This window comes from Rhinatrema bivittatum, chromosome 2 (assembly GCF_901001135.1).
Source record: "Rhinatrema bivittatum chromosome 2, aRhiBiv1.1, whole genome shotgun sequence".
NCBI classification, from domain to species: Eukaryota; Metazoa; Chordata; class Amphibia; order Gymnophiona; family Rhinatrematidae; genus Rhinatrema; species Rhinatrema bivittatum.
The window spans coordinates 369,181,849-369,205,107 of NC_042616.1; the positions used below are offsets into that span (position 1 = coordinate 369,181,849).

Here is a 23,259-nt window from a genome sequence, read left to right on the forward strand (position 1 = left end):
AGTCCTCTGTTTGCAGGTGGGGAATCATGGTGCCCAGGGAAACCATCTTGAACTTTTCTTTTTTGAGAAATATGTTCAAGGCCCTCAGGTCTGGGATGGGAGAGAATAGGGGGGTTCTCTTTGGAATCAGGAATAGGATCCCTGCCCTCTTTGGGACAGGTTTGACCACTCTGGCCATTTTTCAAGCTTAATATGTTTAAAAAAAAAAAAATAAATTTAAACCTCTACTGTTTTCAACTGATTTCCGATCGGTAGTTCAGGCATTAATTCTATCAAGTCTAGACTACTGCAACGCACTGTATTTAGGTTTGTCCAATACTACCATTCGACCATTACAACGCATCCAAAACTCGACAGCTCGTATTCTATATAACTTAACATGCCGAGATCATATATAACCAATTCTACAACAGCTTCATTGGCGTACTATATCTTACCATATTTCCTATAAAATTATCATGATACACGGTCACGTGATGTGGTGAGCCCGGAGAGACGTGCTCACTTGGGGCTCTGGGTGCTGAACCGCCGAAACCGGTAAAAAAAAAAGTAGTTTTTCAAACCTCATTTGGATTACAGGTGGAGCCTTAGCCTGCGTCTCGGGTACACAGCCTCTTGCTGTTCCTCTGCAAGCCGGAGATGACCGCGAAACCGCCGCGCAAAAAAATAAAAACGCTGTGTGTTGAGCCCAAGATGGCCGACGGACGCAGAGTTTCTGACGGGGCAGGGCTGGACGATGTGGCGGTGGAGAAGCTGACTGTGGCAGTGGTAGCAGCCTTGGAACATAAATTTGAGGGCATAAGTGACAACTTCACGGCTGTGAAGGAGTCTTTGGGTGATATAGGTCGCAGGACTGACATAGCGGAGGGAAGGCTGTCTGCGGTGGAGGAAGATCAGCAGGCTCTCTCTGCACGTGTAACAGCGTTGGAATCCTCTGTAAAAATGGCGGAAACTAAGCTAGATGACCTGGAAAACCGGGCCCGCAGAAATAATCTTAAATTCCCGGGCATCCCGGAAGAAGTGCAGGAGGGGGGGATCTCCAAGCTTTACTGATGGACTGGCTCCCAACTGCCAAATCTGCAAGGGAAAATGGAGATTGAAAGAGCTCACCGTCTTGGCCCTAAGAGGGACTCTGACAGACGCCAGAGGCTGGTGAGAGCGAGGTTTCTGAATTGGGCACAATGGGCGACGGTTCTCACAGCCTTCCGCAAAAACAAAGACCTGAGCTTTAAGGGATCACAAGGTGGTTATTTTCTAGGACTTCTCAACGGCCGTCGCAAGCAAGAGGCGCCTCTTTTCTGGTATTTGTAAAGAGCTCTTCAATCAAAATATCAGGTTCGCGTTGCAATATCCTGCCACATTGTGCATTTGGAAAGAGGGGACTGTATTCACATTTGAAGACCCGGATAAAGCGGCTGCCTGGCTCAAGAATTCACCAAACCCACCTTGGTATTACAGTAGGTCTGGGTTTCACAGTAATCTGTATGGTATAAGGCGTATACCATAGAGGCGGAGAGATTTAAAGCTGCACACGAATTCTGAAGAGTAACTGTGATAGAAATCATATTCTATGACCATCTTATATTGTTATTGTTGTTCAGCTCTTCAACAGGTTTTACTGGGAGGAATCAACTACATTGAGTTTGTTTGTTGTTTAATGCAAGCTAAGAGGCAGAGCTTAGAGGAGGTTCAGCACCTGAGCACATGTATGTCGACCTCAAGCCCACTTTCTGAAGGGCTATAATGTGTTTTTGGTTGTTTATAGGGGGGAGGTGAAGGGAGGGGGACGGGGAGGGAAGGGTAGTTGGGTATAGGGCTTCAACATATGCAGCGGAGTACAGGGGTATATTCCTTTCATTTCAGTCGGTTGGTGGGTGATGGCCCAGGCTGGGGAGCTGTCACCACACATAGGGAATATGTCTGTAACAACATTCTATGCAGCCTTAGTGACCGGATAGGTAAGATACGCTATATCTCTTGGATTGTGGGAGGTATTGGTTCACCCATTAAGCGAGAAAAAATTTTGAGTGCCCTTCAACGGCATAAAGTGGGAATAGCTGCACTGCAGGAAACCCACTTAACAGCTGCTGAAAGTTCTAAATTGAAGAGACAGTGGGTCGGTTATTGTTACTCCTCTCCGGCAAATAGTCGCAGGGCAGGGGTTTCAGTGCTGATTCACAAATCCTTGAAATTTGAACTCTACCCAAATTGTGGATAAATTGGGCAGGTACCTGATACTAATTGGGAAGCTACAGGGTCGGGATATTACCATATGTACTCTGTATGCGCCGAATGTGTATACACACTCCTTCTTCAGAGAATTAGTAAGTCGGATTCTCACTAACATGAAAGGTCACCTAATTGTGATGGGGGACTTTAACTGTGTCAGTGACCCAAGTATTGATAAATCTCATCCACCGAATATTTTACCGGATTTAGCTGGTAAGGGGGTTGCCTATTTATGTTCTGAGCTCCAGTTGCTTGATATCTGGCGGACCACGCACCCCACTGAAAGGGATTACACACATGTATCCAAAGCTCATTCAACATTATCTAGGATTGATTACATTCTGGTCTCGACCTCTCTATTTGCTAGAGTCCCTCAGGCAACAATAGGACCAATAGAGATTTCGGATCATGCATTGATATGGGTGGATATTAATGATGGAGCAAGGGAAAATGGTAGACGCCTCTGGAGATTTCCAAGTCATTTAAGCGGGGATAAAAAATGTAGGGATTTCCTGAAGAGTACATGGAGGGAGTATGAACAGCATAATAAAGCGCACAAGGGGGACCCTGGGCTTTATTGGGATGCCAGCAAAGCGGTGATGCGGGGGGCCATTACGTCTTATTTGATAGCGAAATCTAAGGCCATGAGCAAGAATATACTAGACCTGGAAAGGCAATTGGGACTGGCAAAGCGAAGCCTGGCCCAGCAAAACACATCATTAGCTCAAGCGGAATATTATGCTATTTTGAGAGCATTGAATACGCTTCTCCATGAGCAAGCTCAACAGATGTTGCGGGGAGGGAATCAGAAATTTTTCTGATTTGGGAACAAGTCGGGGAAACTCATGGCCAACAAGTTACGGCTGGCACGAGGATCTACTATTATAGATAAGTTGAAAGGGGCTGATGGCAGTCCATTGGTGTTGGGGTCGGATATTTGTGCGGAATTTCGCAAATTCTATACAAGTCTATATACGGAAGACAGGATAGGGGGGGGAAGTCTCAGGAAGAGGAATTCTTTCATGGGTTACATGTTCCACAAATTACCACACAACAGTTAGAATTTCTGAACAGCCCGATTGGGATGGAGGAGCTCCGAGGGGCAATTCTCAGGAGTAAAAGTAATAAAGCCCCCGGACCTGATGGGTTAAGTGCAGAGAACTACAAATGTTTGGTGCCCCAAGTAGGAGAGGATCTCCTGCGCTTCTACCAAGAGGCACAGAGGAAAGGGCACTTTCCGGTGGAAACAACTAAGGCATATGTTGGAAAAGCCTGGGAAAGACCTGTCCTCGCTGGCGGCCTATAGGCCAATTTCATTGCTAAACTTCGAGGCTAAATTGTTTGCTAAAATTCTGGCAGATAGACTGGGTAAGGTCTTCCCCGATATTATTGTACACAACCAGGTGGGATTTGTCCAAGGGAGGGCTATTAGTACCAATATGACAAAACTGTTACTGGCCATGGAAGAATGTAAAGATAAAGGAACTGCGGCAATGCTAGTAGGCTTCGACTCGGAGAAAGCCTTCAATCGGGTGTCGTGGCAGTTCTTCAAAGGTATGGGTTTTAGGGAGAGATCTTACGCAACATAAGGATGCTGTATCACGATCCCAGGTCCGTGATTTTGGCTAACGGCCAAGTCTCTGCAGACTTTCGCTTACACAGGGGTACGCAGCAGGGGTGTCCACTGTCCCCATTATTATACATAGTGTCAATAGATCCCCTTCTCCGTAAAATTGAAATGGATACACAGATACAGGGGTTCCGATGGAGGGGCTGGGAATTCAAGATATCGGCTTTTGCAGACGATGTCCTGGTATTTCTGACCTCCCCGCAAAGGTCACTAGAACGAGTATTACAACATCAGAGACTGTTCGGGACATTTGCAGGTCTAAAGATCAATGTTGAAAAATCAGAGGCTATGGAATTGTCTGCGGCAGTGAGGGCGGAGTGGCAGGGAGAGTTCCCTTTAAAATGGGTTAACACGACTATGAAATACCTGGGTTTTCTCCTCACTAGAAACCCGGCTAAACTGTATGAAGTAAATGTTCGCCTGCTGTTGACCAATATGACTAACGAGCTTAAAATGTGGGAGGCCTTGCCGCTGTCCTTGATAGGGAGAATTGCCCCATTGAAGATGCTAGAACTCCCGCGATGGCTTTACATTATGCAACAGATTCCAATATGGCTAACCTCTGGAGATCTAAACAGTATTAATAGGACAATACAGAAGTTCCTATGGAGGAGACGGAAAGCTAGGCTCTCCCTCGATACATTACAACTAGACAGAAATCAAGGGGGTTTGGTGTGCCCGAGCTGGAGAGAATATAATCTTGCTTGCCTGCTACGACACATACGAGACTGGTTGGATGGAACTGGCATATACACACCAATTGATTTTCCTTAGTCCTTACAGCCCAGCAGCCCTTGTACAGATTCTGGGATCTGTTTCTTATGCCTAAATAAACTAAAATTGGGAACTTGTTTGACTCCTCATATTCCGCTGAGGGGGAACCCACAGTTTATGCCGGGGATTTCAAGTGCGGTGTTCTCAAAATGGGGGCTGAAGGGACTGAAAGAAGTATACCAGCTATACGCTCCCCAGACTGGGATATTAAGGAGCTTTACGGAACTCCAGGAAGTGTATGAGTTACATAAACGAGATTTTTTTGCTTATTTGCAGATCAGACACTATGTGTCCCGGGTGTTTTGGCTTCAGATACATAGGGATCAATGGGACAAATTAGATGATGTCATAGACCCAGGATGTAAAACACGGCATTCTTGCTCTGTGTTTTCTCGAGCCTTAAAAGGGTTGAACAACACCTCAGCGGTGGGATCTATATACAAAATAAATGGGTAATTCACGCTGATGTTTACTTATCATTATCGTCCATTATGAGCCTCTTGCAAAACAGTTATCTGCTGTCAGAAAATGTGATTCTTTGTGAAATGAGGTATAAAATTCTGCACTGTATATATATTTCTCAATCTCAATTGTATACTGCAAAATTAGTTGACTCAGATTTATGTATTAAGTGTCAAATTCATAAAGGCACATTTTTGCACAGTATGTTGGGTTTGTTTTGGGGGGAGGTGCTGGACAGGTTGGGAGGGATTATGGGTATTCAGATACCTAAGGATCTTACACTGTGTCTGTTGCATTTGCCAAATGATTCACTTAAAACGCTGTCAGACTATGATCAACAATTCCTGCATAAAGCACTGCTTGTAGCAGTACAAGTTATCCTGTCAAGATGGATCTCAACGGAAAGACCTACGGGGGAGCTTTGGCAAGTTAGGCTTGAAACTTTGTCAACATGAACTTAGGACGGCGTTTACGCAGAAAGTGGGGAAACAGACTGAGTGTTCATCCATATAGAATAAATTTTGGTGGTCGCTTCCAGTTTCCAAGAGAGAGATTATACAAAAACTCATTAAACACAAATACAGGGAGACTACGCGCCTAGTGCCTAATTACAAAGTACTCAAATGGAGGGAGATACCTTTATCTTTGGTAATGTACTATTTGTCCTGCTGCAGGGGGAAATGGGGTTTGTGGGGTTCAATGTTTCAGCTGTCTTTGCATTGTTATAGCTAAATTGTAAAGTTGTTTGATATTAAAAATCCTAATAAAGATAGATTAAAATAAAAAATTATCATGATACACAATCTATTATATAATGCAAATTCTGAATGGCTTTGCTCTTTACTTAGGATATATAAGCCTTAAGACAATTACATTCCATGGACAAATGCATATTAGAAGTTCCTTCGATAAAAAATGCAAGACTGGTTATGACATGAGAATGGCTTTTTCAGTTTCAGGCCCCCATTTATGGAACTCTATTCCAGAAAATATTAGATTAATACAAAATACTGGAGAATTCAAAAAATACCTAAAAACATATCTATTTAAGTGTCCTACAACCCCAGTTAACGGATCAATCTGTTCTATACATCCAAACAGTTTTATATATCAACTGTTACTACTTATCTTTCTCCATCCGCAGCTAAGTGTCAATTCTTGATTGAAATGTTTTGTATCAATAATCGGTTTTAAACATTCAATATTTCTTAGGTCTTGAAGAAACTAGTTTGTTAGAATTTTATTTTTATTAGGACACTAATAATTTTATCGCATTAGTTATGAATAATTGTATACTGTTTTTAAATTATGTGTGTTTTTATTGTAAACCGCCTAGATGGCCAGACCCTGACCATTTCGCGGTATATAAAAGCTGTTGAAATAAATAAAATAAATAAGAGTGGAGAGCTCCTGTAACAGTACCTCCTGATGTGCTGTTGGCCCCCAAAATGGGCATGGAGGGTAATTTGTCGGGACATCCAATAGGTTCAGTTGGTACCCTTGATGGACGATAGACAGCACCCACTGGTCCGAGGTTATACTGGGCCACCGATCCAGAAAGAACCGTAGCCTGTCCCCCGACTGGGGTTTCCAGCGTCTTGGGTACAGGTGGCTGGTTCTTGCTCCCTACGATCTAGTTAAAATGCTGTCCTAGGATTTGGCTGGAGAGCTGGCTGGGGCTTGGGAGCTCTGTGTTGCCTGGGATGGCCACAAGAACTCATCCTCTGCTGACGGGAACAAGGGACCAGAGGATAGTAATTTCTCTGACTCTGCCTCACAGACCTCCTGGCTGAGGACAGCAGGTCTTAAGTGCTGGTGGAGAGATATTGGAGCGTCTTACGGTGATCCCGCAACTGGGCCAGTGTGTCCCTCAACTTATCTCTGAAGAGATTATCTCCTGAATATGGCAGGTCAGCGAGACTCTGGTCGGAGATCCGAGGCCTGCAGCCTTGTTATTCTGCGGGCACCGATTCTTGCTGCAGAGACTCTCACTGCTGCTTCAAAAACATCGAAGGTTGATTGAACTCAGTGTTTTCCACATTCTAGGTCCTGATGCACCTGTGACAAGAAGGTATCTTGATGCTGTTGAGGCAGCCGCTCAGCCGCCTCCTGCACCTATTTCCAGAGGTTGCACAAGTATTGGCTCATGTAGAGATGGCAAGAGGTGATGCGGGCAGTGATCATGGCTCCTTGGCATACTTTCTTCCCAAGAGAGTCCATCATTCTATGATCCTTCCCCGGGGGTGCCGAGGCATGGGTCCAAGAGCGCTTGGCTCTCTTTGAGAGCAAATTCGAGCACTACCGATTGGTGTGACAGCTGACACCTTTTTAGAATCTGGTAGCCTGTTGGATGAGGTAAACCCCATCTGCCTTCCTGTTTACATGAGGCACTGTGAAGGGGTGCTCCCAGATCCTCAGCAGCAACTCCTTAAAGATCTTGTGCACCGGGACTGCCACGATCTCTTTAGGAGCCTCCATGAACTGGAGGATTTCCAGCATCTTGTGCCTGGCAGCGTACTCCATCATCAACTGAAAGAGGATGGCCTCAGCCATCGCCCTCACAAAACCTGTGAAGGTCAGGTTTTCTGGTAGAGACTTCCTTTGTTCCTCTGGAGGAGACTGTTCTGAGGGGAGACCCTTTGAGTCCTCGGAGGAGGATTCTGCAGAGTCATCCTCCCTGGGGTCATACGGGGCCTCATCCTCACTGTAATCTACAGAGGATGGGGCCCTAGCTGCTCAGTCTTCGTCTGGAGGCACCGGTGGCACTGGCACAGACCCCGGCAAAGCTGGACAGGGGGCTGCATCCTTGGTGCCCCTGCTGGTCTCTCTGGAGCTTCCTCAGAGGAACCGGCAATGAGCACTGGATTGGTTGGGGGAAGCATCAGTACCCTGCCGGGCATTGATGGCCTCCTGGGAACAGACGCCAACTGGGTCGGTAACACACCGATAAGGACATTGAGCCATTCCAGCAGGTAGAGTGTGGGTAACGGCACCTTTGGTGCTACCGGCTCGATGCACCGCAAGGTCTGCTCGGCCGCCAGTTCCAACTCAATTGAAGTTGCCAATGCCAAAACACTGGGAGGCAGGAGGGGTAGCCAGGTCTTCCTCAGATCCTCAAGGTGGTGGATAGGTGATTGACACCAGGACCGGTGGAGACCATCGTGGACCCCCGGCATCGATGGAGGATGGGCACTCCTCACTGCACTGTCCCGAGCCCTGTACCATACATCAAAGGTGACTGGTGCCGATGCTTCCTCTGTGCTTAGCCCGGTCTTTCCCTAGTGAAGAGGTTGACCATGCTGAACCAGTCATCCTACTTCTGGAAAAGACCAACATGGGCTGGTCTCCGGCACCCCTATCCACTGGCAGCATTAACGGGACTGATGGCCCTACCAATGTTATTGGCTCGGTGTCTATCGGTGCGGCTCCAAGGTCCTTCAGTGCTGATGATGTCTATGGCTCGGATTTTCTTGACCTGAACAGTTTCTTCATCTTGTCGAGTTGAACTTGACGCCCCTTAGGAGTCATCTGGTCACACAAGCGGCAACCTGGGATGTCATGCGATGCCCCAGGCAGAGGATGCACACATCGTGTGGGTCCATTTTGGACCTAGTCCTTGGGCATTGGGAGTACAGACGGAAACTTTACAAGGCCATGCCAATACAATCACAGAGGGAAAAAATGACAGGTGATGGTGGGTGACCGCCAGTGGGCACTGAGGCACCGCTGCTATGGGGAGAACGAAATAAACTTACCAAACTGCCGAAAAACCTGACTAAGAGGCTATGGGGAACCGAAGAGGGACCTGAAGAAGAAAACACATGAAAAACCCAAAGATTATTGGTGGAAAAGTTTCCAAGGCAGTTTCCAAAAGAAAAGCCACAAGCTCACTTCACTGCGAATCATAAGCTCTGGGGGAAAAAAAGACTGAAGAGGGGACCCTGCATGGATGTGTGATATAGGGCTTGCTGGGCATACTCAGTATGCACATTCAAAGTTCCAGAAACTTTGACATAAGTTTTCCATGCTGGGCTCCATCCAATGATGTCACCCATACGTGAGGACTACCATCCTGCTTGTCCTAGGAGAACAAGTTGGACCTGCAGGTGAAAGGAGACAGTGTCCTCAAGGCGGTTTTGACCGACTCCCGCTCAAAATAGACACTGTATGGGTACATCCCATGTGTCTTGATTGGTCTGGCTGAACAACAAAGAAGGTGAAATCTGGGATTTATTATTTAATATTCTTGAGGTCTGCAGGCGAATCCAGAAACCATCCCTGAATTAGAAAAGAAAAGACAAGTGCCAGGTTGAATGGCAGGTACTGGAGGATGATACAAAATTATTTCTTTTCTCTTACTGTGAAGAAAAGGGAAGCGAGTAGGCAGTATATACAAACAAATTGGGATTCAGCAAAAGGAAGGAAGAATGGCAAGGTGTATTATTGTCTGTTTAAAAAATAAATAAATAAATTTGGAAATAAGGGGAAAGAGAGGCTGAGTTCTGATTCACAAAGATTTTCTGAGAAGCGCACCCATGGCTTGGCAAGAGTTTACGGACGGCTTCCCCTGAGACATTAGACTGTATAGAGGAAAGCATCAGTTCAAAGAATATCTTTCTCTACCTCCATCTGCAGGTAGGAAAAAAACCCCACATGTCTGGACTTGTCTGGCAGGACTCAAGGAAAGGAAATTAAGTCCAAAATTTTGCCTTATGGCCTATCTAAACCATACACTTATAAAGTTAGAATTGTTTTTAAACTGATAATTCCTGGACAGTATTGTATCACATACCAATTATATCATTGAGAAAACTATGTACCGAATCATTACGGCACCTGTGTAAATTAATATATCTCAGCATCCTTACTTTATGTGCCCTATTGTAAACCGTTGTGACGGATCCTTCTTAACGACGGTATAGAAAAGATTTAAATAAATAAATTTTTATTTTTTGTCTAATTTACTTGGTTTTATTGTAGTGATTTTGTTTTGTGTATTTAATTGTTTTAATTTGTAAGTTGTATTGAGCTTTCTTTATTATACTGTAATCCACATATCAAATGCATAAATAAATAGGTGAAATATTGGATACTTGTTTCCACATCAGGTGGATCTTAGAAGCAAGAAAACCAAATTTGATTGTCAAAGTTCACTAATATATCTGTAATCTCGAATATCCATGATGTGATCTCTTTCAATCATGCTTGTATAACTGGACAAATCAATCATATATGAAAAAGACCCCTGTCTGGCCACTTCCTCTCCACCTTAAGTAGATAATCTTTGGAGAGGATTTGTTTTGTTTTCTCAGGTTTTAAATGTATTTGTAAGAAATTAATTGAAATTCCCTAAAAGAGGAAATATGAATGGGTGATACAGAGGGAGTGCATTGTATTTCCATGCTATACATCATCCCAAGAGTGCTAATAGATGTTAACAATTTATATATACTGTGCACTTTTTTCCACTTTTGAGAATTGACTGGTTTTTAGTTAATACTCTTATATAAAATAAAAAAAAATCTTTCAAATGGTTTACCAGGCATTTTAACAAAACATGGTGATATCTATTTTTAGTGTAGTGAGGGCTTTCTTAACAAAGAATCTCCAGTATAAACTAAGTTTTAGTGAGGACAAGCAGGATCTTTTTCCTCACAGGTAGGTGATATCATCTGATGGAACTTCACAAATTCCAGAACTTTTTTCATGCTCTGCTGAGCTTGTGCAGGCCATTCTGCATCATGGCAATTGCATGGAGCCCTTTTAGTTTTATTTATGTATAGCTCTTATATACCGAAGTTCATATGTTCACATCGGTTTACATTTAACAGATAGCAAGGTTGACCAGGAAAGAGATGAGAAGCAAGTTACATAAAACAATGTAATCAGGATGCATCGAACAATATAAAAAGGAGTGTTAAAGTCTTAGTGTTTAGAAAAGATAAGAGGTAAAGGGGAGAAAAAAGATAGGGCAAGGAACCTGAAACAGTAAATTACAAAATTAAAAATTAACAGCAAGATTAAATTAAATTACAAGGAAACTATGTACAGGAGGCTTAAAGTTGTTTCATGGCGGAAGAATGAGAGGGGGGAGGGGAGTTAAGTGAAAGCCTGCTTGAAGAGCCATGTCTTTAATTTCTTTTTAAATTTCTGAGTGCAGGGCTCTAGTCGTAGATTAGGGGGCATCGAGTTCCAGTGAGAGGGGCCAGCAATGGAAAAAGCTCTGTCTCTGGTGGAGATTAGATGTGTGAGTTTAGGTGCGGGGATATGTAGGGTGCCAGTGTTGGCAGATCTGATATGTCTATTTGGAGTATGGAAGTGGAGGGAGCTGTTTAGCCAGTGTATATTTTGATTATGTAGAGTCTTGTGGACTATTGAGAGACTCTTATGGATAATTCTGAAGGGGATTGGGAGCCAATGGAGGTCTTTTGGGATTGGGAGCCAATGGAGGTCTTTTAGAATTGGGGTGATATGATCGTTTTTGCGAGTGTTAGTGAGGACTCTAGCAGTAGCATTTTGCAGCATTTGAAGGGGTTTGAGAGTGGTAGCGAGGAGGCCTAGGAGGAGGGAGTTGCAGTAGTCTATTTTGAAGAAGATTATTGCCTGGAGGACAGTACGGAAGTCGTTAAGGTGTAGGAGAGGTCTGAGTTTAAGTACATGTAATTTGTAGTAGCAGTCTTTCATGGTGGAATTAATGAATTTTTTAAAGTTAAGTTGGCTGTCTAGGATGATGCCAAGGTCTCTTACATGATGTAGGATCTGGGGGTGTGGGGTGATTGGAGTTGGTGAAAGTGGGAGGTTTGATGGTCTGGTTATGGGAAATAAGGAAGAGTTCTGTTTTTGAGGTATTAAGGGCAAGGTTTAGATTAGTTAGGAGGTGGTTTATAGAGGTAAGACAGTTTTCCCCTATTTGGAGGGATTTGGAGATAGATTCGGTGATGGGGATTAGAATTTAGACATCGTCCACGTAGATGAAATGAGTGAGGCCTAGATTAGATAGTAGATGGCAAAGGGGCAACATGTAGACGTTGAATAGAGTGTAGGATAGAGAGGAGCCTTGGGGTACGCCACTGGTTAATTTGATGGGATCGGATTCACTATTTCCTATTGTGACTTATTTATTAAATAGAGCCTAATGGTTGTTTTCTCAATGGTAAGAATTTTTTTCTATTTTTTTTGCATGTTTGGTCTTCCTCAGTTCAACCTTCTCTGACCCTCTTAAACTTTTTAGATACGTTTTTCGTCATCTTACTTTTGCATTACCGCATAGTGCATTGCTTTCTGTGCATTGAGTGGCATAGATCAACTTTGTTAAAATCGAGTTTTTGATTTTGCTGCAAATATTTGTCATCCATTGCCTTGCAAGGAGAAGAGTGCCAGTGGCTTCAGCAAGTGCCCCCCCATGTAAACTGATTATAATCTGTCACTGATCCTCATGACAGATGTATGCTTCATTTGGAGGTCAACTACAATACTTTGGGGTGCTCCACATGTAAGGAAGAGTCTTTTGAGCCTTTGGTCCCTTTTAGAGTTCTGGGTCTTCTGAACTGGCACTGAGGGCATTAACATAGAAGCGCCGGGAGCTGCACTGGATGGTGGCGATGCATCAACATAGAGGAAGCATATTTCAAGGCTGAGCAACGATAGATGACATGTTGATGGACAATCATCTAGCTTCACTTGTCTGCGATAAGTGAAGGATTCTGCTGCATTGAGGGAAACCAATAAGCATTGAGCGAAGATGAAGAGGTGTTGACTTTGGTCCCCTTGGGGCACAATGTAAAGAGCAGGGAGATACTGGCACTAATTGTATGTTATCCCAAGCATCTCTGCAGAGAGGGCAACTTACACTTGAGAAATTCTTGGGAATGGCAACAGCCTTCAATGTCTTAGGTCACAGCCACTGATACACCTTAGGTGGCTGTGATTTCATTTCCTGCTTTTGAGTTCCTGGAGAGGAGATGACATTGAAAACCACTGTACTGATGGCAATTTCTCGTTCATCAGGTGAGGAAACTTCCCTGAGACTCAGAAGTTTGTTGGAATCTAGGGCCTAAATGTTTCCATCTCTTGAGGCCTTGTCTGCTGGCCGGAGAGATCCAGGTCCACCCCCTGGTCTAGCAGTGAGGTTCAGATTTGGAATATTTTTAGGGGTATGGCTATGAATCTGAAGATTTCTCAGACCAGAAGTAATTAACAGGTCTCTGTGCTGACCCCTTTCCTGAGCAAGACCGGAGGCAGTCTCTGCCTAAGCACCTCTTCTTTACTAGCTTTGCTCAGAGGTAATGTAAGCCATTCCATTTACTTTGCAGGAGGAAGAGTGAACTGAGATGTTTGTAGAGCTCCCTAAGAATGATATGAGATTTTTCAGGAAATTCAGATGAGAATGTGGGAGAACCCCCTCTTTTATAGCTCCTGTAAATAATGTGACCAGAATTGTACACAGTATTCATGGTACGGTCTCACCGTGGAGCGATACAGAGGCATTATGACACTTTCCGTTAACCATTCCCTTCCAAATAATTCCTAACATTCTGTTTGCATTTTTGACTGCAGCAGACTGAGCCGACAATTTTAAAGTATTATCCACTATGATGCCTAGATCTTTTTCATGGGTGGTAATTCCTAATATGGAACCTAACATCGTGTAACTACAGTAAGGGTTATTTTTCCCTATGTGCAGCACCTTGCAATTGTCCACATTAAATTTCATCTGCCATTTGGATGCTCAATCTTCCAGTCTTGCAAGGTCCCCCTTTAATATATTACAATCCTCTTGTGATTTAACTACTCTGAATACTTTTGTATCGTCCGCAAATTTGATAACCTCACTTGTCGTATTCCTTTCCAGATCATATTCATACACATATATATATATATATATATATATATATATATGTTGAAAAGCACCAGTCCAAGTACAGATCCATGAGGCACTCCACTGTTTACCCTTTTCCACTGAGAAAATTGACCATTTAATCCTACTCTGTTTCCGTCTTTTAACCAGTTTGTAATCCACAAAAGGACATCGCCTCCTATCCCAAGACTTTTTAGTTTTCTTAGAAGCCTCTCATGAGGGACTTTGTCAAACACCTTCTGAAAATCCAAATACACTACATCTACCGGTCCACCTTTATCCCCTTCAAAAAAATTAAGCAGATTTGTTAGGCAAGACTTCCCTTGGGTAAATCCATGTTGACTGTGTTCCATTTAACCATGTCTTTCTATATGCTCTTCGGTTTTGATCTTTAGAATAGTTTCCACTATTTTTCCCAGCACTGAAGTCAAGCTCACTGGTCTATAGTTAACCGGATCACCCCTGGAGCCCTTTTTAAATATTGGGGTTACTTTGGCCACCCTCCAGTCTTCAGGTACAATGGATGATTTTAATGATAGGTTACAAATTTTAACTAATAGATCAGAAATTTAATTTTTAAGTTCCTTTAGTACCATAGGATGCATACCATCCAGTCCAGGTGATTTGCTATTCTTTAGTTTGTCAATATGGCCTACTACATCTTCCCGGTTCACAGTGATGTGGTTTAGTTCTTCTGACTCATCACCCTTGAAAACCATCTCCGGAACTGGTATCTCCCCAACATCCTCAGTAAACACGGAAGCAAAACATTTAGTCTTTCTGCAATGGTCTTATTGTTGCAGTCCTGGTTGCTGGACTTGCAACCGGGTTCTTACCTTCCTCCGCTCTGGGGTCCCACAATTGTTTTTCAGGCCACCTTGGTCCTCTCCACGGCAGCGTCTCAGAGCTCCGCCCCCCTTAGGCACGCGCAGACACAAGGGGAAGCAGTTGGAAGTGCAGGGGAATGAAATCGAGGCCGGGTGCCGAGATGACGTCAGACGTCAGCAGAATATTTTAATCCGGCATCTGACTGAAGTTGTTGTTTTGCAACAGTGTTCTTTCAAAGGAGTGACTGTTGCTGTCCTTGGTCCTGTAATTCAGATTCAGTTTGCTCGCCAGTTCCAGCCTCTGCTCCAGATCCTGCTTGCTCTTCTGTTCAGCTTCCACTCCTGATCCTGCTTCCTTGCCAGTTCCAGTCCACTTCAGTTTCTGCTTTTCAGCCCTCGGACTGACTGATTTTCTGGTTCCTGTTTTGGTTCGTACACTGTTTCTTTTGCCTGCTGCCAGTTCAAATCCTCTGACTGTTCTCCACTCTGTTGGACTTCTGCTACGGGAGACCACTCCTAAGTCCCAGAGGCCCGGATCCTCACGGGCTTCTCCCGGAGGGATCGCGGGCTTCCAGTGGCGAAGCTCCTGATTGGTCTCCTGGTTCCTTGCCGCCTCCTGGTCGTATCATCTCAGCAGAGTTCTCTTCTCATCTAATCTTCATCCGCACGGCCGGCCCAAGGGTCCACTAATCCCAGCCTCAACATTTATCTTCCGTAAGAGCCCCTTTAACCCCTCTGTCATCTAATGGTCCAACCGACTCCCTCACAGGTTTTTTGCTTCGTATATATTTTAAAAAGTTTTTATTATGAGTTTTTGAATCTATGGGCATCTTCATTTCAAATTCTCTCTTCGTCTGTCTTATCAATGTTTTACACTTAATTTGACAATGCTTATGTTTTATCCTATTTTCTTCAGATGGATCCTTCTTCTAATTTTTGAAGTTTTTTTTTTTGTGGCTAAAATAGCCTCTTTCACCTCACCTTTTAACCATGACGGTAATCGTTTAGCCTTATTTATTTAAGATTTTTATATACCGATAATCGTTGTGAACTTCTTATCGGTTTACATTAAACATAATGCAGCAACAGGCTTTACAAAGAACAAGGAACATAGGGTAATAATACTGAAGGGAATGCAAAAATAGAAAGGGGGACTGTGAATAGAATGCATTACATGTCAGTTATATAACAGTTGAAGAACATGTATACATGGGCAAGAAACAATCTTAAATTATATTTACAGTTGAAACATGAGGGGCTGCGTAATGTAGTGGAAAGAAGGAGAGAGAAGGAAGTAAGGGGGGAAGGGAGAAAAGGGGCATAGGCTACATGCAATTAGATAGTTAAAATGAAGTTATGGGGGGGGGGAGGAGAGGGGGGGGGGGAGTGGATGGGGAAGGCAGGGGAGACCGAATAAAAAAAAAAAAAAAAAAAAAAAAGTGTGGGGGGGAGTGATGTTCACCTTTCTTAATGCGTGGAGTACATCTGGACTGCGCCTCTAGGATTGTATTTTTAAACAATGTCCATGCTTGTTGAACACTTTTAACCTTTGCAGCTGCACCTTTCTTTTTTTTTCACACTATTTTCCTTATTTTATCAAAGTTTCCCTTTTGAAAGTTTAGTGTTAGTGCTGTAGATTTACTTATTGTCCCCCTTCCAATTAGTTTAAATTTGATCGTTATGATCACTATTGCCAAATGGCCCCACCACCGTTACCTCTCTCACGAAATCCTGCGTTCCACTAAGAATTAAATCTAAAATAGCTCCCTCTCTTCTTGGTTCCTAAACCATTTGCTCCATGAAGCAGTCGTTTATTACATCCAGGAGCTTTGTCTCTAGCAAGTCCTGATGTTACATTTACCCAGTCAATATTGGGGTAATTGAAATCTCCCATTATTATTGCACTGCCAAATTGGTTAGCTTTCCTGATTTCTCTTAGCATTTCATCATCTGTCTGACCATTTTGTCAGTCATATCCACTCTCAAGAAGGCCAAGAGGTCTGGGACCCACTCCTCTGTGCCGGGATGCTGCGACCTTGGAATCTCTTGGGAGAAAATTGTATCGGGGAGCTTTGTTCCGCATAGCGTCCTAACAGTTCTTAACATACCAATATATGCAAGACATTCTGAAAATGCTGAAAGAAGTGGAAGAGAAGCATCTTCAGAAGCAGCATGATGACTTCAAGACACTAGTGTGCAAGGATCTGGAGTGTGGAAAACTCATGGTCAGATCAAACTTTGATTTTTTTTTCGAGATGGCATAGAGAGCTTCTGCTGTGGTTATTGGCATCCACAGACTTACCTGACTATCAGGTCGATACTGTAACGTGCGGTTGAAGATTTCCCGTCTGTAACGTGCTGGGAGCGCACAATTCGGACGCGTAAGGCGATCCAGCGATACAGTCTCCAGTTTCACGCGTCCTTAGCGCTTCTTAAAACAGACGCATAACCCTTTCCGCACGCAGCATGTATATGATATGTAAATGAACGAATTAGCTGTATAATGAAGGAATTAGCTATTCCCCTCCGATACTGTGACACGCGCTCAGATTATCTCCTTTGTAACCCGCTATTTTGCCGCGTCCTTAACCTGTTAGTTTACCGCCTACCCTCTACTTGGTGTTAGTGTGGTATTAGTGTGGTGTTCGAAAATTAAAACGGGAATAAAGTGTAAAAAATGGGGGCGATTTCGGCGCTCAAGGCCCCGTCTGGTCTCCGTTGCAGCCCCAGTCCTGTCCCCTCCTCCCGAAGCAAAAAAAAAAAAAAAACCGAAAAAGTAGCAAGGCTCTGGCCTGCTACGGTAGTCCCTTCTCCCTTCTCCTCTCCTCCCGATTTCGGCGCTCAAGGCGGCCGGGTGGGCGTGCATTCATCCAGGCAGAGGGAGCCGGCGGCGAAAGCAGCCTCCGGCTCCCTCTGCCTGGATGAATGCACGGCCCCCGCCGGCAGTGAATGAATGCCCGTGCGATTTCGGTGCTCAAGGCAGTCACATGACGTGACGTCACGCCTTGAGCGCCGAAATCGCACGGGCATTCATTCACTGCCGGCGGGGGCCGTGCATTCATCCAGGCAGAGGGAGCCGGAGGCCGCTTTCGCCGCCGGCTCCCTCTGCCTGGATGAATGCACGCCCACCCGGCCGCCTTGAGCGCCGAAATCGGGAGGAGAGGAGAAGGGAGAAGGGACTATCGTAGCAGGCCCGAGCCTTGCTACTTTTTCGGGGTTTTTTTTTTTTTTTTTGCTTCGGGAGGAGGAGACAGGACTGGGGCTGCACCGGAGACCAGACGGGGCCAGGGCAGGTGAGCAGGGGCTGGGGGAAAGTTTGCCGAGTATCGGGGAACATAACTGTCCACTTCCTGGTACCTGTCATTTGAAATGACATTTGAAATGACAGATACCAGCGCGGCCGTGAAGCGTTAGCCCCGCGAACCCAGGATACTGTATAGGCGCTCTATACAGTAAAATGGGTTGCGCGGGCCTAACGCTTGCCTAAGGCTTCGCCGCCGCGGCATGCATTTGCATGCAATTTGAAGAGAGTATCGAGAGGTAGGTGAAGAGAACTGTGCGTGCGGGGAACGAGGGTGCGCCTGACACTGCCGCACTGTTTCTACCGCGGCCTTAGAGTATCGATCTGTATGGCACTTACACTTCTGACCAATGTCCAGGAAAGATTTGCAGATGTTTCATGCAATAGAGCAAATCTCTTTGGAGTTAAGGTGAAGAAAGTGATGGCTGAGATCACTGTGTGATGCTCCAAACAATCTCCATTGCCACTCCAGATCTACCTCCTCAGCCATGATGTGTGCTTGAGCAGGGCACTGAGACAACATCAGCTGAGAAGGTGTTTTCTGCTGCCTCCTTGGTCCCATCAATAGCAAGGTCCTTGTACTTGCCCTAGGCATCAAAGTTTCCCCATGCCACAGTTGGCATCTCAGCCAAAACCTGGGATGGGTTTTTGACTGGGTCTTAGAAAGCATGGCCAAGGTCCCAGCAATTATAGCAGAAGACCTTCCTGTTGGAGGAAGACTGAGGTTTTACGTAAACAGTTGGCACTTGGGTTCTCAGCATAATATGAAAAAAATATAAATTACACCCATTGGACGTTCTTCTAAACACCAGATTTTGCTTGGGAGATTTCTCAGCATCAGGAATTGCTGCAACTGTACCTCTTTTTTTTTTTTTTTTTTTTTTTTTTAAGAGACCAGTGCAGTTGAGCCTGTTCCACCAGAGGAAAGAGGGGTGGGGATTTTACTCTAAGTATTTCCTTATTCTAAAGAAAACAGGAGAAACTTAGTCCCATCTTAGACCTAAGCGTCTTGAACAAGTTCCTCAAGAGGGAAGAGTTCAAGATTTCCTTGGGCACCTTGATTCCCTTTTTAAAAAAGGGGACTGGCTATGCTCTCTAGATCTAAAGGATGCTTACACTTACATAGTCTCATAAGTCTCGTTGATCATCTCCTGGTCCTACTGAGGTTTTGATTGCGGCTTTTGAGAGTGATTTTATGTCACATCCCTTTTACCCCTGACACAACAATGCCGTTATAATTTTTCCAAAATTCACAAACTTGCTCTGAAATCAAGAGATGATACCATCATGATTAAACCAGCTGATAAAGGTAGTGGTATCGTGGTTATGAATACCACAGCCTATATCACTGAGGTTCAAAGGCAATTATGAAATATTGATTTTTACCAACCTTTACCGAGCAATCCTACACCAGTATTACAACAATTAATTTCCACACTTGTTTAGGATGGTTTAGAGAATCATTATTTAACTAATTATGAGGCTGATTTTCTTTTGGAAAAATTCCTTACCACACCAGTTATATACATTCTACTGAAAATACATACGTTTTTACAGACCCCACCAAGTTGCTCCATAGTTTCTTGAATTCGTTCTCTTTTGGAAGCCCTGTCTAAGTTCATTTAAAAATGTATCTAGCCCTTTGTTCCAAGTATCTCTTCATATGTCCGGGATTCCAGACATTTCATTACTATCCTTTGAGATTGACAGTTACCTCTCCAAGGTTTTTATTTGGTGACTCTTGATATTGAATCATTATACACCAATATTCCCCAGGACCAAGCTCTTTTAGGAATAGAGTTCTTTCTAAACCAGATACCTCCTGACTCGCATAATCCCACCCATTTTCTCCTTCAATTAGCCAGGTTTGCATTAACTGAAAATGTGTTCAGTTTTCAAGGTGTTTTTGTACAAACAGATTAAGGGTACTGCTATGGGGGCCACCATGGCCCCCAACATAACTTGCTTATGTCTACTAGTTTGAAGCTTAGTGGATATACAATAATATTTTCCATCAGTTCATCCCAATATGACTTTGTTTTATAGATGATATTTTCCTTTTGTGTTCAGGCACTAATGTGCAATTCTTCACATTTATGGATTGGTTAAACATCCATGATTCTAAGTTTCGGTTTTCTTACTGTTTAGATTTAGTTAAAATATCTTTCTTAGATACTTTGGTTACTGTTTGTGAGGGCTCATTGTCTACATCTCTTTCGTAAATCTAAAGATAGAAACACCTTACTGCATTATGAAAGCAACCATCCGTGCATGTTGAGCGTCAACATCCCCACTGGCCAATTCCTTCGGTTAAGAAGACTTTGCACGTCACATTCTGATTACATTACATTACATAAGCCCAGACTATGAAGGCACATTTTCTACCCAGGGGCTACCTGACATGCATCATTAAGAGGGCATATAAATATGCACTTTATATAAACAGAGTCCTCTTATTTCTATCCATCTGGACTTCACCCACAGAAAGATTAACCTGTGTGTTATCCTATTCCAGAAGAATTGGTGAGGTGTGTGCCAGCAGTAAACACCATTGGTCAGTTTTTACACCACATTCAGTTTTCAGTGAAGAACCCCTGTTTGCTTTCTGGAGAAGTAGAAATATTTGTGATGTTCTTGTAAGCTCTGATCTTCTCAGAAAAACTACCTCTTCTGTTTTGACTGGGAGTAATTCCGGCCACACTCCATGTGGCCATTATACTGCATGTTCTTTATCAGAGTCAATGTCTATTTTCATATACTCTCGATACCATAAAGGATACCCTCTCAAACATTGCTCAGATTGTAATTCCTGTGGGGTTGTGAATGTCATTACCTGTCCTTGTTCACTTATCTATGTGGGCAAAACAATTAGAAAGATTAAAACAATCTTTGAATGCTGTTCTTGTATACGCCAATCAAAGACTGAGGGACTTATGGTATCGCCCTGGCTTGAGAAAATACTCTATTTCAGACCTTTGTTTTTTCGTTATTGAGAATGAACATCCTTTTTCTCGAAGAGGAGATTTTGTAACCCATTTGATATGCCATGAACAGTGGTGGATTTTTGAACTGGGGTCTCTTTCCCTGTCAGGACTTAATAAAGAAATTGAATAATTTGTTTTCTTATAATACATTATTTCATTTTGTGTTTCTTATTGTTTATTTTTCATCACTATTACCTCCCTCTCTGATTAGCACTATGCTCATGATGTAATTTGGTTGTGGGCGGGTTTGATGTTAGTTTCCCCTTTTGGCATGCTTTCAGTGTATTTAACTGCCCTGCCAGCATTTCTTATACCACAGTTTTAAGCACGGAATATGCTGGTTTAAAGGTATGTTTTGAACCTGTTCTTGGTCTTACTGGAGTCAGTTTTTCATCTGCTAAGCTTTTATAAATGTATTGATTATAGATTAAAATTTTTACTATTCTGAAGACCTGCGTCGTTCTACTCTGTCCCTCCTGATGCAGCTATTGCAAAACACAGCCTCTGTCGGGGGACCAGTGGCGCTGTAAATGGACTATACATTTTTCAGTTTTAAAAGGTTCAAACTGCTTGTTTTGATTGGATTGTTTACAAATAAATGGACTTGCTCCTTTATTAAGACAATTTTGTCTGCAGATGGGTGCAATTGATTTAACACATCTTCTGTTCTGCTACACTCACACAGTGATGTTTTCTGGTCACAGAAGATAGGTCAGATTCATAGCAGGGAATCACACCATCTTCAGCATCACTTGCTGTCCTTTGGCCTAGCATCAGCTCACTGTGTCTTCACAAAATGTCTTGTAGTGTTGGCGGCACATGTACGCAAATTGGGGATGCATGTGTTCCCCTACCAGTAATTGGTTGGTCAAGAGCATATTTCATGGAGGTGGGCAAAACCATCTGGGTGTTGGTGTTCTAGGATTTATGATAAACTAACCAAAGTCCCATTTGAGCCTCATCTAAATTGGAATTTATAGGCGTGCTGCTAGACATTCAAGCAAGAGTCTTCTTCCTACAGGAGGGGATTATTATATTGATCTCCACAGTGAAAAGGATACAGTTGAGTCAGTAGGTGTCAGCATGGGATATGTTGAAGATGATATGCCTCATGTTATGCTCTAGGCACATCTTCATGAGTGGAGCCCAGTGGACCCTCAAATCCCAGTGGGATCAAGCCACTTGGATCTTTGGGACAGCATCTGAATCCCTCAACTTTGGAGGATTCTGTCTTGGTGGCTGATTCATAACCATCTGTTCAAGGATATATACTTCCAAATTCTGCCAGTCTAAATTGTCATAACCATAGATGTGTCCATTTTGGGGTAGGGAGTCCATGCAGAAGGGCTTTGCACTCAAGACCTTTGGTCATATCTGGAAAAGCTTCATCATATCAACTTTCTAGAGTTTTCAGGCTGTTTGGTTTGCTTTGAAGGCTTTTAGGGATCGATTGGCTAACAAATTCATTCTCGTCCTAACCAATAATTAAGTGGGGTGATGTTTCACATCAACAATCAGGGAGGAACAAGGTTGTACCATCTCTGTCCAGGAGTGGTACTAGGCCTCTTCTTAGTACTCAGACCCATATATCTGGCAGGCGAGGAGACTTTCTGGTGGAAAGACAAAGTGCAATCATGGAACTCCGTAAATGGTCTCTGGCTAGGGGGCAGGCGAACTGGACATTCTGTGAGTGGGGCACTCCCATTTAAATGTTATATTCCCTTTGAATGGAAAGGTCACATTTTTCTGCTCCAGGAGAGAGACTGGAGGCTTACCAGCCTCTGATGCCTTTGTTCTGAATTGAGAGCAGGGTCTACTGTATGTGCATCCTCCAATTCCTCTTGTTGCGAAGACCTTGCTGTATCTTAGAGAAGACTGGGGACTTAACTCATTTTTAATTGAAACAGATTTATTTCCTACTCGTGTGAAAGATTGAGGGCTGCTGCACCATCCCAACATCTGGTTCCTAGCCTTCATAGCTTGGATGTTGAGAGGTTAATTCTACAACCTCCAAGTCTTTGAGGATGTTTTTTGTGTTCTCACAGGACAAGCAGGATGGTAGTCCTCACATATGGGTGACATCATCAGGATGGAGGCCAATCACGGAAAACTTCTGTCAAAGTTTCCAGAACTTTGACTGGCCCCTACTGGGCATGTCCAGCATGGCACTAACCCTGCAGCCAGCAGGGGTCCCC

General features: G+C 43.7%; 1 protein-coding gene across 7 annotated transcripts in view; it reads left to right on the forward strand.

Annotated features, from left to right (window-relative positions):
• LOC115084722 overlaps positions 1-23,259 on the forward strand; it is a 664,924-nt gene that overhangs the window by 62,502 nt on the left and 579,163 nt on the right. The gene's annotated exons all lie outside the window — the stretch shown is intronic.